At 38.6% G+C, this 18,706-nt stretch overlaps 1 protein-coding gene across 3 annotated transcripts in view; it reads left to right on the top strand.

Annotated features, from left to right (window-relative positions):
* srrm4 (serine/arginine repetitive matrix 4) overlaps positions 1-18,706 on the top strand; it is a 59,868-nt gene that overhangs the window by 17,483 nt on the left and 23,679 nt on the right. The window lies entirely within an intron of this gene.

Below are 18,706 nucleotides of genomic sequence, written 5' to 3'. Positions count from 1 at the left end.
ATGTTATATTAAGAATAACTTGTCCTTTCATGATTTATACTCAAAATAAAGACTAGTTGCATGGTCACAAGGATTGGACCACCTCTTTGTTTCAAAATAACAAAAAGATGAATACAAATGTATCTTATAATTTCCCCTTTCTTCCAATACTTCCAAGAAAATCAAGATGACCACTTCAAATCAAGAAAAACTATCTTACAGAATGTAAGTACGTTAAAAAATAAGTCTCTCGCCCTCATCATACAGGTTTTCCCTTGTACAAGTGACTGTGAAAGTAGAAGTAGACTGTGAATGTTGGCTTATCCTTTTTTCTGTCTACCATGAGTCTGAGTTCATTGCAGCGTTACTCTCAGACAGATTTGATCCTGTTCAGTGAATCAAAATCATAGATGACAATCATTGTGTTCAATTATCCTAATCTCACTAAAATGATCTAGAAGACCACAAGCATTACAACTATTAAACATAAGCATGTTGGCACTACCATTTCCACATGTTGCCATGCTAGCATTAGCCATTCAGTAATTATGTATCTTATAAGATGCTGGTCTTGTATTTACAAATCTTGAGACCACTTTGGAAATAGAAATGTCCTCAAATGACTGTAACACAGTGTCTTGTTTGTCTTGTATATCCATAAATAATCAATCACTCATTCTGTTTTGTCAACAAGGCAAGTTGAGCACAACACGTTTAATTAAGAGTGTAGGCCTTCAAAGTCAGCCTTATTCCTCATCATGGCGAGGTGATCTGTTAAAAACTTAGTGTCAGTATTTCATTACAGGCTACAGGCAGCCTTCATGAAAAAGAATTACAAGCTCATTCAGTCAATGAAAGATTTGGTCTGACAAGCACAGTTCAAGTACAAGTCACAGACTGTAATGGAGTGCTTTGAATATTTAGAAATGTTTTTAGGATGTGTTAGTAAGTGATGATCATATGGTGTCACGTATATTCAAAATGCTATGACTGAACCACATTCTGATTCAGATTGAAAAGCCTAAAGTTACAAAAGGAGCCTTCAAAAACACTGGTGATTAAAAATACATTTAAAAAGCAGCTTTATTTCCTTTGCCGTTTATTTTACCATAACTGTAAAACATTAAAAACAAGGCTGTCTTGTCTGCCTCAGAAGGATAGCTTTATAAAGAAATGGCCACTGCTTTGGCCATCAGATATGGGCACTAATTAAATTTATCTGGCAGTCATCAGGGTGATCTGGGGATATTCGGCCTAATTATAAAGAAATAATCAGAGTCTTTGCTCAATTCAATGTCTTTTGCTCGTGATACTAGTGAGAAGAACTTTTCTTTTCAATTCCCCTTTTGCATCGATGAAAGCATTAGTTATCACGCTGGGTGTGATTCATTTGGAAAACATGAAAGCCTCTCTGATAGCCACATAATTAAACAGTTATTTTGGGGCATTCAATTTAAACTTGGGCTCAGCAGTGCCCTTGCAGGAGTAGGAGAATTTCTTTGTCTCTGCACACTCTTTGACTCTGAAGCCATTTTTAGGGAATCTTGTCACAATAAAACACCAGATCTGAGGCACAAAATTAACGATTTACCTTTGATGTGTCCAGCGCGAAGCACAAGTGCCTTTTGTCCTCATCTAAATTGGTCCCTCAATCTGTAGAAGACTGCTAAATTATTAAGGCTGTTGGAGTTTGTTTTTTTTTGCCATTTCTCTCCCAATATACCGAGGGAACCTTTTGGCAAGGAATCAACCAGTCTAAAATAGAAAGAATGTGAGCCTTGTTTGCAAATGTATGACGCCTCATTGAACAAAAGTTTCAGAACATCTGCCTAATCTCATCAACTTTCAAATTAACCCACATTGTCTCATATTTGTCTATTGATTCACAGCTCACTGCAGCAAAAGCAAAACACACTATCATGTATTAGACGTTGAGCCGCAGGCATTAGTTTGAATGCAGGACGCCCTCATCCTGTGTGATTTATTCAGTTGAGTTGGGAGGGGAAAAGTTGGTCTATCATGCAATGATTTGCGTAAACAAACAGATCTTGACTGGTGGCATAATCCTTCACATGATGGCCAAAGGCAAAAACTTAATGCACTGAGATATCAACGTCAAAGTCAAAGAGCAGAATGGAGGCTATTTTTAATCCACTTATCTGAGTCCTTGATTTTCTGCACATACCCTCGTTATTCAACCTGATGAGAAATGCTTTTGAAATGCAGTACTTTTGAATTATAGGTGTTATAAATGAATCAAAGCCTCTACTTGTGTCTGTGTGTGTTTTGATAAGACAACATTTATATAATCTCATTCTGCATAATAACTTTTTTTATCAGAAATGTATCCTGCAATAATACATCTGAAGACTTTGGACGAAGAGATGTTCTTGACGATGCAAGTTTGCTTGTTGGCTTCTCCTCTCATCCTCTTCATGAAAAACCTCTCAGCATTTCGAGTGATTGACATATTTACTCCTTCTCCAACAAAGTCCTCCACCATCCCTCTCTTCATCTGTCGTGCGACCCTTACGCCACCTCATCCAGTCGGTGTTGAGAGAGGCAGGAGATTAAGGGCTAATATCATATTGGAAAAGAGGCATAATCTTACAGACATCCTATCTTTCCTCATAAACTCCGAGTCGAGAGGACAGTCCTCCAGCCTGACTGACAGCCGCCAAGGTTAGGCTACGTCAGATTGAAGGAGTCAAGTTTAAAAACCCAGTTTGCAAAGAACCGTCTTAGGCTTCAGGTCGTCATTGTGGATGAGTGCCAGTGCTATCAGCTCTAATCCTGGCCTAAAGCTCCATTCCCCATTACTACAGGACCAATATTACTCGAGGACGTGAGTTGATTTTTCAATAGCTTTAAAGATTTCTGAAAAATGTCCGACTGTTGAGAAAAAGGATAAAAGTACATCTATAAGTATCATCATTTCAAATTTTTACAAATGTTCCTATTTTATATCCATGCAGTTGGTTTGTTATAACGCTGTCAATTTGGGATTACATGTCTATTCAATTGACTGCATCAGACAATATTTGTTGATGGCCAGACAGACATAATGGGATTCATTATACTTATTCTTGAAAACTACCAGCGATGAACGTTATGATCCACAGATGTGATAAAAAATATTTTAGAATGTAGCTTTTTTAGGCACTTGTACAGATCATTAAGTAATATATATATATAATTATTTTTATTTATTTTCTTTTACAAAGATTGAGGTTATTAGACTTATCCTATAATTGCACAGAGTTACCAACATACTGAACTAAGCAGCCCCTAAGAATAAGGCTTAAGCCACTTTTATTTTGCCTCCTCTGTTTTTTATAATCAGCTTCACCTCAAACAATGCAGAATCTGACTCACCTTAAAACACCTCCAGTTCCCTTGAGAACTGAGAGTGGACTCCACACTCCTGTGTCTCTTATATGTTCCCCACTCCTCGCTGTTATTTCCTCTTTGAGAAATGGGCTTGTTGGATTTCAGTAACAAAAGGGAGAGACTTTAGTTTACATTAAGTGTACACACTTTCAAGGTGCCGCTGCTTTACTGTTCGCTCAGAGAACGGCTGTTGTTGCCAGAAAAATGACAAAAAAACCTGTCAACACACTGACGGTGTCTAAAGCAGCTGACAGGCTTTCAGCCAGATGCCTCATATACGCCTCGAGGGATTATTCCTGAACATATCTTATTTCCCAATACGGCCTGCATGATGGAGAAGGATATGAAATATGCAATTTTAAATATTACACCTGTTTACCAGTGTAATAAAGCAGTGATGCCTTTCATAGAGCCCCATAATTAGGTCTACTTTCAATATACTCAGCATTCAAATACTTTAAAATTGCATTTATGGGATATGTTTCCAGCTAGAGAGTTAATGAAGTATTGTAAAATGGAATCAATTTACAAGAATGGGGACAAACATTTAAATCTATGGTTGTATTTTTGCACTAAAACATCATTGTTTGTCTGTTTGTCCCAAGAATGACCTTCACAAACCTAAAATAAGAGCGACATGACTCTTAACGTGTCTGATTATGTCTTTAGATCCAACAACAACATATGTAATCAGCTTTTTGTCTGTCAAAGATAAACTTAGTTTAACAGCTGGGCACAGGACAGTAGACTTATTTCATTGTTATACATTCAGTTTTAAAGATATGGTGTTTTAACACCAGTGTATCAACAATCAGTGTATTAATGGACGTTAAAAAAGGCTTTTTAGCTTTAAAGTTGAGTAGGCTTCATTTTAAACAAATGAAATATTGATAGAAATAGTGCTTTTAAATCTAATCTGAATAATGTCAAAGATCAGGTACAATCAACAGAAAGATTTGTTCAGGGTTTACTTTTGAAAAAAAAAAACACCATACTAAACATGAGGCAGTCTTTTTTGTCTATTTGTATTTCTTGTCATTGTTCTCCCTGAAGGCACAGAGGTTACGCAGCTAAATAAATCCCCTCAGGACCTTGACGGCCTCAGACCTCCCACACATTAAAGATAATGGAATAATTCACTTGCCCTTGAGCCCCCTAGCAATGCATCCACACTCATTGGGTCAGCAGCAAATTGAATGAACCCTCCTTTCCATAAAAAGGTAATGGACTCCCTCAGATAGCCCACTAAATAACACATATGGTAGGTGAGGTGAGATGAGCCAGTTTACTATTTAACTTCTACTATAGGACAGTGCGAACAGAGGGGAAGGTCATTCTCTCATTGATCACCCGTTCCTCTATAGGGAAATGGTAATTATGTGTACCAACATGTGTACCTCCAGGGAGGAGGTAGAGATGTGGAAGGTGTTGTGGAACATTGTTGTTTCAGCATCGATTAAAACTGCTGTGCATAACAGAAGTTTGATTTTAAGGTGATGTGAAAGTCTGAAAAAACATGTTGCAACTGATCATGTGCATCTGTTCATTAATGAAAAGACTGTTTAGCGCGTTGTCCCCTGGGTGCTTAAAGGGATACTTAACCCCTTTACATGAAGCTGTGTATCATTAGAAACATGGTAGTAGTGTTGAATGGTCGTGAATCCAACCCTCATTTTGCCCTGAGACAAGAAAAATGTGTTTTTCTTTGCTTGAACGTTTTCTTCATGTGATGCAAAAAGCGTCATATTGCATCACATGAAGAAAACTTCCAGGCAAAGAAAAACATATTTTTCTCGTCTCAGGGCAAAATGAGGGTGAATGATACACAGCTTCATGCAAATGGGTGAAGTATCCCTTTAAAATACTGAAAAGTATTGGTTTTGTATAGAACGTATTGCTTTAAGCTGCTAGTATTGATTTAGGGAGAATCAAGGAGGACAAATAAATATAAAATATGTAATGTCCAGCCTTACTCAAGGTTAAGCCTAACATTATCCTGTATTACCTGTGGGCAAGTAGTTACTGTAATGATCGAAAGCAGTCTTTTAAAAACCACAGTCGTGCCTAAAACAGTAAAACGCTAATGCTCAGAAGATTTTTTTATTTCTTGCTCATCGAATCTTAAGATCCCCAAATCACTGGACCACCATGCTAACTCTGATTATAGTTCTTTGTGAAGGCTGCGCTGCTTATCTTTCACAGGCTAATGTCGCTTCTCTCTCAAAATCAGATCATGTCTCTCAGACAGCCAGCAGCACCCACACTGATTAGTATCGAATGGGTGGAGGAATGGGGAGTCAGCGGGTGTCTTGATTGCTCTCAGCAGTCGTCACATTCTGCACGTCCCTGCTCCAAATTTAAGATGATTATTTTAGTTGTGATAGCCAGGTTGCATAACGCGTGCATATCTTTTGAAATGAGTCTGGCTTGTACTAAACTTCTGTATACCTATACAAACATGCACATCATGAGGAGAGGACAAAATGGCTACGTGTTTACCACACATCCAATGGTGTGTTTCAGTAGTAGACATAATGGAACTTTCACAGGGATAAAGATGATGGAAAGAGACAGCTTTTAAGGGAATATCAGGACACTGGAGTACGATATAAGCAGTGATATCAAACAATCCACTTGAGGACAGAAGAAAAATAAGAGGGACAAAAGCAAAAGGAAGAAGAAAAAGAGATTACACTGAGGATGTGACACCCGTGACCCATATAACAACCCACAGGGTGTAGCAGCAGACGTGGGAGGAGGTTCTGACTTTGATACACACAGACAGCAGGTGGTGCAGGACTACTGCGCACAACTCAAACCAAGACTCAGCTTCTTGGACGAGACTCAAATAAACTGAGACAGAAGGTTAAAGCAGAGGCGAAGACGAAACTTGCCCTGAGGTCTATGGAACAAGCATATGAGAAGACCAGGATGCAGTTGGCTTCGGATTGCGAATGACGGCATCTATTGTGGTACATTTATAGCTGCAAAAATGGTGGGGGTGCTAGAATTGTTGGATGCTGCGCCTCCATCTGCTCCTCCTCCACATCTGATAGGTGACAAAGATGCAGAACGTGAGGAAGAAACCTGGGCATAGTTTAACTGCTCCTGTCTGCGCTCCAAAACCAGCAGGATAGGACACAAGGCATAGTGTGAAAACTGAGACTAGCTCCTTTAAGGGGACAGGGACAGGAGTCGGGTAATTCAAGTTTATTTTGGACCAAGGGAAGTAGAGTTAATGATGGTTTTTATGTTGGACAATGTGAAATTGGGTTTTATACAATTTTGGATCATGGGGCTTTTATTCCTTAAAGTAAAGTTTCCAAAAGAAGTTGCTGAGTTGAAATAGTTGTCATTGCCTTTATTTAACTGTTAGGAGGCTGCTGAATTCTAATTGCTGGTGTTTTAAAGCTTTTTCTTTTTTCTTTTTTTTTTCCTTCTGACACCAATTAAGACACATTGACATAACTCTTGGCCAATACCAAGTACATTTCTGTCACCAGTGCAATAAAAATATTGCGTCATTTTTTTCTAGCTTTGGCTTACTGTTTACACTATGCTAGCACCAAACTATTGTTGTTTGTTATGATCACACTATAATTAAGCTAAATCCGTTTTTTAAGGGGAAGTGGTTATTATGTCGGATCATTGCAATGACTGGCTTCCTCGCAAGCACTTCATGCTTCAGCATCTCAGGCAGTGTTTCAGGCTGTTACTGGTGTCTGTATGTGGATGGCTCTTTTAATTATAATCTATCATTTGATGAATGAATCCAATCATCAACCTCTCTGAAAGCCTTTTCTGTCTGCATGTGATTTATTATGGATATGTTAATAATAGTGTAGACTGACATGTGAAAACCCATCATTATTCGGGATTCAGATGTAACATTTTCAGCCTCAACCCTCCCTGCCAGATTGCACACTGCTCCTATGAGGGTAATTCAATAGAAAGGCCAGGGAAAAAATCCTCTTTATTCTAAATCCTGTTTCACTTTCCATTCCGCTGACATTGATTATCTAATGAGGGAACAGATACTGTGAAACACAGTCACAAGTGAGCCTTCGTGAATTATTCACATGGCTATTTTGTATGGGAAAGGGCGTCTCAGCTGAGGATGAGGTTGAACAAAAAGAAATAACATGCTGGTTTATTCTGAACACTCTTTTATTACCAGCATAGATCAAGATCTTGTCAGGAGTTCTCTCACTCTGCTTCCTGCAACAGTGGTCTTGATTGGCCCATTGAGCTCCATTCTGTCTGTCATGGCCGCCTGCAGACCTGATATGTTTACTGAAACGAATTAGTATGGGACTCTTGCAGCTCATTAAGGCATAAGGGGAGATTGAAATAGCAATTGTAAGGTCCCAATCTGTTTGCCTGTCGCGGTCTCTGCATGCAGACAGGTGTGAGGAGGAACCTGTAATGCTAGAAACGATTCCCGTAGAGCAATTACAAGGAAGTATGATGGTTGATAATTGGAGGTAGAAGTGGGAGAAGGTATCCCAAAAGGTCCTTGACGCACAGATCTGTGGCTGCTGTGTCAGAGCCGATTCCAAATTAGCTTCAGTGTCATGATGAAAGTTATTTACAGTTTTCTTTGCGCATGCTGGAAAATGTCACATGTTTAATTGGCTGAATACATTTCAAGCAGGTGGCAGATTTCTTTTCTGTCTGTTTTCTCAATTAATTGGTGCAAAAAGTGTTTGTTTAGTCTGTCACAAAATATCTGAAAAATATAACAAATGCCCATTCCTGAATCCAACTGTCAGTTGCTGTTTGAGAGAGCAAATTAGAGCTTACATTTCCCTTTTCAAACTTTATTTGAAAGGCTCCAGTCGTTGTCTTCTACTTCGGACAAACCCGTTAGAAACTTGTGCCAATCACTTGCAGTCTTTTTCCTTAGCAGCTTCCTTCTGGCCCGTTCTTCATGTATGGTGCTATAGTTGTGCTAATTAACCTCAGGGTGTGCAATGGTTATTACTCGCTGCACTTCACATACATTAGCATCTGCAGAAGGCTCTTCAGTAATCTCCTTCACACAGGAAGAAGTGCAGTGAGGAAGTGTGCCTCACAAGTAGCCAATTAAACCCAACTATGCCCGCTTCCCTCTTTCCGCCTTCGCACAAAGAACCCTCTAATCACTTCTAACTCGATTTGGAAGCAAGTAATTGATGCACATATAAAGTTTATGATGCGTGAAAGAGGAGAAACACGACCAGTTTAGATGTTAACAGTCTGGGCTAAGAGGACCATGTGACACAACTGTTTTCTTCTAAAGGCTTCATCTTAATGGTGAACCACAAAGGGGATTACTATGATGATGATAGCTGTGTGATGATGATGATGGCAGCAGCACCACAGTCTAACTATTATGAGTTTCCAGACTAATCAAGACTTCAAGTCACTGTCTCGTGGGTGTGCTGTCTATATGCCAATGTAAAAATCTCTTTTCTCTCTCTTTTGCTATTGTGTTGACTTGCTGCCGATTACTGTTGGCTTTGGCTCTGTGTCTTTTACTCGAATAAATTTTGTCAAACAGAAGCGTGTAAAAGAATAACATGTAAAGTAGCAGCTATAGGGAATGGTGCCATTTTTGTTAGGAGAGACTCTGGTTTTACTGTGCAATCTCCAGGGAAGTGATGCTGCCCCTGACTTTAGCATGCAGAAAATACTGACAAATGCACGTGACTGTGTGTGACTTTGACATCTCACCCTCCTATGAGACATTTTTCTATACCCACGGCAGCAGCAGCTTCTAGTATGAAGATGTTATTCAAATTGTGATATTCCCTCCTACAAGTTTTCCACTCCTCTCAGCCTGTAGTGGCTCCTGTAATGAACCGCAGCACTAACAGCTCTTGTGATTTGATTTAAACTCTACAGAGAGCCGGCAAATAGAAAAAGCTTTCATCTGAATCCAGCAGGTTTACCTAAGTCAAAAAGGAAACCTTTAAGCTATGATTTGATGCTGTAAAAAAAAAGTAAATTTATTTTCCAAAAAGGTTCATCCTCAAGTTGATGGATAGAAACATCTAGATTGTTAATATATTTTATAATGGGATGTTCGAAATTCAGTATCAAGCTCGAGGCCTGCATTGGGAATAGAGCCGTCGGATTTCACTGCTGCGCCAATATTTAAGTTTTACATTAACTTTTTTTCCTACGCACGTACCTTACTGTATAACTGAGTCAAATAGTGTTTGTTAGAATGTTATTTTACACCAGACTTTCTGTTTAAAAAATGAACTGGCAGTGAGGTAGCACTGTCATTGCAAGGATTGGGGGAAAGTTTACAAATGCTTTTAATTGTCCACCAGATGGATTTATTTTTCCCATGAAGCTATAACACTGTTTGTTTAAGGATTCTGGAAAACATTATGTTGGGAATTTTCAGGAGCGAATACCTGACCAACGGTTATGTTGGGTTTTATGACGTAAAATTTGATTGTCAAAATAAATTAATAATTAAGTTTATTTAATTATTAATCTAAATCAATAATTGTTATTAAACTGCGTTTAATAAACCTCGGGGCACCACCCTGTAAACAGGGAACAATCAAAATATTACCAATATCAGTCTCAAATTATTTAATTAAATACCAATATCATTAATAATTAATAATCTGTATTTAATTGAAGGTGTGAAATCCGAACACAAAGCCCTTTCACCCAGCCTAAGTCACAAAGCAAATTCACAGTGATCACAAACAACGACTTTTTAAGATATAATAGAATTTATTTAACAAAGCAACATCAAGTACCGTAAATTCCGGACTATAAGCCGCTACTTTTTTCTCACACTTCGAGCACTGCGGCTTCTACTCCGGTGCGGCTAATGCATGGATTTTTTATGGGGGACAATGAGCTTCTGCCGCAAAAACATTTGACTTCGTCACGTCGGATCTTAATATCAGTCATTTTGCGCTTCATGCACGCACCCTCATCATGGAAAACACACAGAGAAATACATATGATGCAGTTTTCAAGTTAAAGGCGATCGACCTCGCTGTCAAAGAAGCTAACAGAGCTGCTGCACGTTAAGATGACACTGACAGCGACAACAGAGACTGAGGAAGTGAGTAATGAAGTCATTCTGAGGCAGTGAATGGATGGACTTTTTCTTGTGAAATATATTACGGTCATCTTTTTCATCAGCCGTGTTACAGACACCGTCGGCTAGGCTTCGTATTGTAACGGTTCATGTTGTAAAGTCAGTAGTTGATAATGTGTTCATAATTCCGATTATGTGGAGAGTCAGTGAATGCACCAGCGAGAAAGTGTTGAGTGGCTGTATGAGAGAACGCTGGGGGAGAGAGTTGGATTGTTACGGCAAGTTATGTGTTGCTCTCTGCTGTAAACGGCGTGGTCACGGCCGACAGTGATCGGGTTATTAAAAGTTATTATTTGAACGCTCTCGTCGTCCTTTAAAGTCCGTACGGACGCTACAGTATTTGCGGATGTTACCGGTAGCCTACGTCTGTGTAAATAGCTCTTGTTATAGCGTGGACACCTGCGGCTTATAATCAAGTGCGGCTTATATATGTACAAATACATTTATTTACTTATTTTTAGCCAGTGCGGCTTATATCCAGGTGCGCTCAATAGTACGGAATTTACGGTAAATCAATGAAACCCAATCAAACAAATAACCATCATAAGCCAAACTACAATTAACAAACAAAACAAACAAGCGTGGCACATGTGTGTGTGTGTGTGTGTGTGTGAGAGAGAGAGAGAGAGAGAAAGGGGGGGGGACAGACAGACAGAGACAGACAAAATGGTAGCGACCACGCGTGGTCACGTGATGGCGGACACAGAACGTGATCTACGTTTCTGCAGCGTCTGGAAAGCCACAGGTCTCTATGTGTGTGCGTCTACCGAAAGGTGTGTGTGTAAAGGCGAGAGAGCGAGAGAAAACAACGCACCTCGGACTCAATCTCGGACTGGAGCTCACCACAACTCAGAGCACAGTTTACGTCGCGTACCAGAAGCTAGTGGCCGGATTTGTATCAGACGGCGTTCACACTAGTCTTTCTGATAGTGAGTCTATTACTCGGTTATGATGCGGGAGTTCACAGATAAACACACGGGACACAGCGGCACAAATAAGGAGAACAAAAGAGATTTTACTCTGGTAAAATCTAAGACACAGTGGTCAAACACCAAGCAAATATTATCACCGTTTCCCAATAATAACTCAGTTATTAAACACATATACCTATATATATATATATAACCTATATCTAACTGCCCAGACCTAGCTAAGCCTCACTTGTAACCGTTTGTCCACGGTTGATGAAAGGAGCAAAGGGGGTCCTGGAACGATCTTCCTGCAGTTGTTTGGTGATGGTAGCGCGTCCCAGAGGGTGAGCAGGGCCGTAGTGTCCTCCGTCGAGCGAGGTGATCTCCGTGGGTGTCCTTTCTTTAAAGGACGGAACGAGACGTAATCCTTACAATCTCTCTCAATACCGTTTCAATACGGGAGAAATAGACGCTCTTCTTTGGAGATGCGTTCAAGTGGATGATCTAAGCTCGGAATTTCGGACGTCGGTGTGCTTCAAGGCCTTTGGATTAGCTGCGCGCCAAAACTTTTAAACAAAGGGAAGCGTGCTGGAAACAGGAACAGAGTTGGGTATCCTCGGACGTCGGCAGACGACGTTTGAAAGAGAGTGAACAATGGGGCATGGCCGGCTTTATACCTCCCAGACTTCACACCTATGTGTTAGGTGTGGCAAGGCATTCTGGGAGTACCTGCAAGGCATGCTGGGATAAAGAGTCTTTTGTCGTAGTTCTCCAAACATACACAGCCTGAACTTTGCCATCCTGGCTGGACCCAACAATTATTTGATAGTAATTCCATTGACCTCCATGACCATTATGAGATTTGTCATTTGACATACTAGCCTCATTACAACTGTAAATTCAGTAAGTCCAAAGACAAATCTCTAGGCCGAGCTATTGACATAATAATCAGGGTATGTCATCATGGGAGTTTGACTTTGTGTCCGCTAATTCTGCCTTGCATTCACAATGAAGAAGTAAGGCCATTTGACTTGTTATAACAGCAATTTGTTCAAGTTGACAGTCCTGTTACTCAGTCGTCAATTTAGTTTCAAATAAAAGTTGTTCGCAAGAAATTAAAGATGTGTAATAGGTGTGATTGCAGGTTGTGGAGTTTCTCATGCATGAGGTGTTGGCATTTGATCACGGTTACAACATTTTTCTGCTCGTTTGAAAAATTCAGACTACAAGATTGTCATGAGCTTTAATGACGGCTTCAGGCTAAAAAAGCCACAGAGTTTCAGCACAGCCTGGCTAACACTGGCAGGACAATTTTGCCAACACAGTTTCTATTAAGATTTCTGACATGTTGTGAAGCTTTCTAATCACCCTGAGTAACCTTTACTTGAAGTTACAGCTCCTAAATAAACACTTCCCTGGCCTGAGGCGGAGGTCTGAGCCAATCGACTCATTTGTTCTGTTCTGGAAGTGATTGCTGCCGAGTGGAGACTGCTTTAATTTGATTGATGTGTAGTTCACCAAGCCGTGGATTTGGTTGTAATTACTCTTTGTGCTCACCGTGATAAGGAAATTAATCAAGCCATTATGTTGCTCCCATTTTATCATCAGGACACAATAATTGAATAAACCAACCTCACTTGTCTTCAAAGTCACTCTGGCTCGCAGCGTACTCAGGCGCAAGAAGGGGGAAGGGTGCACTACTGCTGATCAGCTGACAGATAGTGATACAAGAATGTTCACCTCAGTGTTGTCATTCTAATGGAAATAATCCAGTCAGTTGTTCTCTGAATGTAATCACAGACCACATTATGAACTAAGATGATAGTTTGTTTACAACTCATAACATTCAGTTAACTGATGGTAATCAAGGAAGTGTTCAAATCGTTTACAATGATATTGGCTTTGTATTTAGTTACTGGGAGGTCTCTAGGACCCACATGGACTTTTTTAGTTGATCAAGGGAATCTCAATGTTGTTTTTATAATGAATTTGAGTGAGGTTCTGTTTCAAAAGAAATTCTCAGAGGGATTAACTCTAAAGTTTTATAGTTAAAGGTCTCATATTATACACTTTTTGGGGATCATATATCTAATTTATGTGTCTACTAAAGAACGTTCATAATTATTCATATTAAAAAAAAGTGTCTGTTCTGTTCTTCTATAGATCTACCACTCTAGTGACGTGTCATGTTCAAAAGCTGTGGCTCTGAGAGTCAATGCTATATAGTCAATCAGAAGACTCCCAGTTTTTCCTTTTGCTGCTTAGTTCTGACAGTGGGTTAGCTCCAGCTCTGCTTATGACAGAACTTGTTTTGATTGGCCAGCAAGGCGGCAATGTGAGTGAGACAGCAGATGATTGATTAAAGAGTTCTGCTTCTGTTCTGTGGATTTTTTTTTGCAGTTTTTTAAATTTATTTTGTATTTGCATTTTAAATTGCAATTAAAAGTTTGATTGACATGTTAAACATGAATAAGAATGCTTTTGTAACAGAATAAGTGCACAGAATGAGCAATAAAGGGCTTGAAAACAGTGTATTTTTTTGCAAAGATAAGCAAAAATATGAGGCCACAAAAGAGCCAAAACTAAGAGTCATTTGGAAGTCGAAAGAGCCGGCTCTTCTTTGGGAGCTGAGCCAAAAGAGCTGACTCTCTGAAAAGAGCCAAACTTCCCATCATTATTCCCATCACTATTCCCATCACTCCTGAAGCCAACCTCAGGGAGACACTCGACAAACTGATTTTGCACTTCTATTTTGGCTTCATTTTTTAACATCAGAGGTTGCCGTTTGGTTTTAACAGATCTAAACATAATCTCAAAAATGTCACCAGGCATTAAAAGGACTCACTTAAGTCGTTGGAAGCCCTTTGAAATATTTTTAACTACATTTTAAGCCGTTAAATTGTCATAGCTGAATAATACTTGAGAAAATTCAATTACATTCAATTCAGAGTTTGGAATTGAATCAGAATAATGAATTTAGTCAGTCCTTTATTCTAACCCTAATGTACATCTAAAGTTTAATGCTGATTAGTTACATTGAGAGTACACTAGAAAAAACAGGAAATTGCCTGGAGTCAGTGAAACCTTCTAACTGAAGCTGTACATCCATTTAATCTTTGATGTTGACTTCTATCATTCTGCCTTCCCATCATGCATTGTGAAGAAGACGAGGTGGCCAATTTGGGGCTGATCTCAGCAGCTCAAAAGGATTTGCATCCATCCTTGCAATTTATTCTGGCAGGAGGAATGTCGCCAAAAAATCTATTACCCATCTGCAATCTTTAAGGTGAAAATCACCTTCGCTGGGGAGAGGATACATGAGGTTATTTTCTTTCCCATAAGAAAGAAAACAGCATTTGCACATGAGCAGAACTGTTCCAGTAGCCCTTGAACATTTTTCCCAGGAACTCCAATGGGAAATGTATTAATTTCATGTCAACCAAAATGTTCGGCAGTCAGACATCTGATTACACTTGACTGAAAATACCAGCTCACAGAGGGTCTCATTTAAATGGAAGTATGTTTTGAAATCTCTAAAATGTCATCTTATAAATATCAAGCTTTTAGTACAGTTCTCAAGTTTTAATGGCAGCTTCATTGATCTTTTGCCCTTTGCTTTAATTGATTTTGGATGCTTGATTGCATGCCCATGTTTGTGTAAGTATTCAGCCAATTGATTTCATCAAAGTCTCTGAACATTTAATCAACACTTCCTGCAGAAGTATCCTTGTTTACTTGAACACTTTGGAAAGGTTACAAGTGTGGTAACAGTTTTTTTGTGAGGGATGTGTTTGAGTCCTTTCCCTTTTGGTATAATTCCTTGCACAAGTCGTTTGACTGATGATGATGTTGTTCTTTACTCAAGTCTGAAACTTGTGTAAACACTTATTGGAAATTAAAGCCAGCAACCCCTGGATCATCCTGTTTGTGCTTTAATTGTGGCTCTAGATCATCTCTTTCCCCGGTAATTTTCTCCACTATCATCACTTTAGAATGATAACAATACTCAATTGTTCCCGCTGGCTCTGACAGACATAATAAAACGTTTATTAACCTCACATTGGGTAAGGGATCTCTTCAATCATCTATTGAATCATAGAAAAAAAAAAAAAAAAACATGTTGAAGCACACTTTCCCATTACTTTTACAAAATATTAAAGAGAGGATGATGGTCATGCAAGTCCCTCCACAGTCTCTTCTATCAGCTCTAGCAGCTTTAATATGTTGGCAAGCGTGACTGAAGGCAAAGCTCTTTAAGAGCCACAGTAGTTAGAACGATTTGTAAACCTTTTACTTTGAATTATCAGATGTTTTGATTGTTGGACTGAGTGCCACTGCACTGTATAGATATAAAGTGCTCTGAGAAAATACTTTTTCAAGTGTACTTTGCTCTGAAATAAAGTCCATAAGACTACTTTAGATGACTACTCTTTTAAAGCCATTGCAGATGTAAAAGGGGGGAAAAAAGTCTGTTTTTTTATGACTTAAAGGACTTATTACCTGATACATTTTCTTTGACTTCAAATTCTTCAGTTTCATTTTGAACTTCTTAAAATGGCTTAGCATATATCTCTTGTATTGTTTTCACTGTTTAGCTCCAGGGTTAGCTGTATTGATCCTTCCAGGTATATGCTTAATTTGTGTACACAGTTTGTTATTCACTTGAACTATTAGGCGTGAGTCCAGCACTCAGTGGCCTGGTTAAGCATTGGCATGGCAACCATCACAACAGAGGTTTTTTTTTTTTTTTTAAGAATACAACCTATATCAGTGATTTTAGAGGTGAGGTACTCAGTGTTTTTATTTAGTTTAGAAATGTATAACTTACAATTCAGGTACTAATTTGAAATAGAATGTATCCATGTAAAAATAAACAAGGCTTAATCTAAATATTGAACAGCTGGTTAGTTTCTTAACTGGTTCCCAATGTGGTTCTCCAAAAAGGGTCCTTATAGAAATCTAAGGGAGAACGAGACTATTAAAAAAGGCAGAATTCCTTCTGTTAAACAGTTAGCTTCTTTCCATGTCAGACTTTAAAAATCTCTTTCAAAAAATATGTGAAAAAAACACACACTTTGTAATAAAACTTCTAATGATTAAAGTCTACAATCATTACACACATTCATAATAGGTTACAAAACATTATTATTGTATATAAAAGGACACGTTCTTTTTGTGTTCTTAGGGTAAATAGATGCAAGAAAAGAGTACCAAGGGTTAGCCTGGAGCTATCTTAATATCAAATTATATTTTGTTGGTTTTTCACAACAAAAAGTAGTCAATAAATTTAATTAGTTGGAAAGTGTAGAAAAGTGACATGATAATACAGGATGGCTGTAATTTCTCTGCATGCTCAGCTTATAATACATTTCCCAAAATATAAACTAGCTCCTTCAACATTCACAAGCCAAAAGAGATATGACCCAATGACCCATAATATTTGACAAGATACAATACTATCTTGATCACTATGGAATTAAGAATTTGTGGATATTCCAGTGTACACATTAAATGCATAACATAACTAAATGGACTTCAGAATTAGAGGATGTGAGCGTATATACACTGATCTACTGTTGAGACAGCAAAACACGTCGGAGCCAGAGAGCGTTTGTGTAAGTGCTTTAAGGCAAAATTGAGATCACAGAGAAGAAGAAGATGTACAGCTACCCTCAAGTGTCTCTCAACTCTAAGATCTCATTCTGTCACAGTGTGGTTTATATCCTCATAAGGGTTGGAAGAAAAAGGCTGCATTCAAGTGCTGCATGGTTTGTTTTTTTTGCCTCCCTGTAGATCTTCTTTCAGCTCTGAACACACTCCTACTCCCCAGAAGGCTAGCTGAAGCTCACTGTCTAACTGTTTCTTCTCGCGCTTTGAGTAAACACTTAATTTGAAGTAGCAGAGTGCAGATGTAAACAGTACGACTGGCAGAACGCAGGTGTGTTTGCAGAGTGAATGCAATCTGTGTTAATCGCTGGTGTGATTTTGACACACTTTGAATGCAAACAGCAGAGCTGTAATTCACTGTTTTGCTAGTTTCTTCATTGGCTGACATGCTCTCTGCACACCTGTATCATGTCATCCGATGTGATTATGAAACATTCAACACAGAGCTTCTGTAAAACAGGTAACAGATTAGAGAACAACTATTGGCAGATATTGTAGCAGTTTATCTCAATAATATCCTTATGCGATGTGTACAATAACACTACAAAAACTATAATTATTCTCCTGTGGTTCTGGCAGTGGAGGATGTTTACACAAAATTGTAGCACAGAGCTGAACATGCAACAGACAGGTAGATTATTAGATAGGGAAAAAAAATAAAGATTACATATGCCTTCATCATGCCTTTGCTGCTTCATCAAATGGATCTTATTATTGCACTCTTATATATCCCTCCTAAAAGTTAGATTCATAAGGCTGCAATTAATATCTTATTTAAGAAAGTAATTATAATTGTACATCCCTAATCTCTTCTTTTCAAGACAGACATCTTCAAAAGATTGTTTGACCAATTATCCAATCCTGACTTTGAGGAGAATTATTCAAATAAAGCATTAGAGTAATTCAAAATGAAAACTTTCTGTTGGTTATTTTCCAAACCTTTCCTCAATTGCAGTCACTCAAAATACATTTCGGTAAATTAAAGGGCAACCATTCACATGTGTAGTGTGGTAAGCATGAAATGCATTTTCAATCCAGATGAATAACTGCACACCTCACTTCACTATTAAAAGTATGTGTTTCCTGATAATAAAGCCCTGTGAATAGAACACATTTAACATTGTTCTTTGGAGTATTTAATCTATAAAGTGCTCTTCCTCTTACCTTAAAACACAAGGCATTTCTATTCTTTGTTGACAAAATGTAGGAACCAACAACAGTAGTTCAAGTCTCAAAACTTCACCACTTCAAGCACCTAAAGCACCCCACATCAACTTTTTACCTCTGAACATTTAAATAACAAGTGTTTCAGTTACTTAAAACTAACAACATTTAGGAAGCACGGTTTTCACCTGTTGGTGCTCAAACTGTCAATCCTGACCTCCCTGTGACTTGTGCTTTAAAAGAGTGACCCACTTTCTTGTTTGGAAAAAAACATTGTCCATTAAATTAATCCTGGCAGCACATCGCCATGTAACTTTAGTATGCAAATGAGCTGCATATTGAGGCTTTTTGCAGGAGACAATGTTGGCGCTCTCACACATCCTGTACTGCGACACATCTCTTTGTCCAAGTTTGGAAGCACATAGCGATGAAAATTACATCTTCAACTTTTTTCAATCGATAGGTCAATCAGGCTTTATTT

The sequence above is a fragment of the Symphodus melops genome (assembly GCF_947650265.1).
Source record: "Symphodus melops genome assembly, chromosome: 1".
Taxonomy (NCBI): domain Eukaryota; kingdom Metazoa; phylum Chordata; class Actinopteri; order Labriformes; family Labridae; genus Symphodus; species Symphodus melops.
This window is presented reverse-complemented; position numbering and strand designations above follow the sequence as displayed.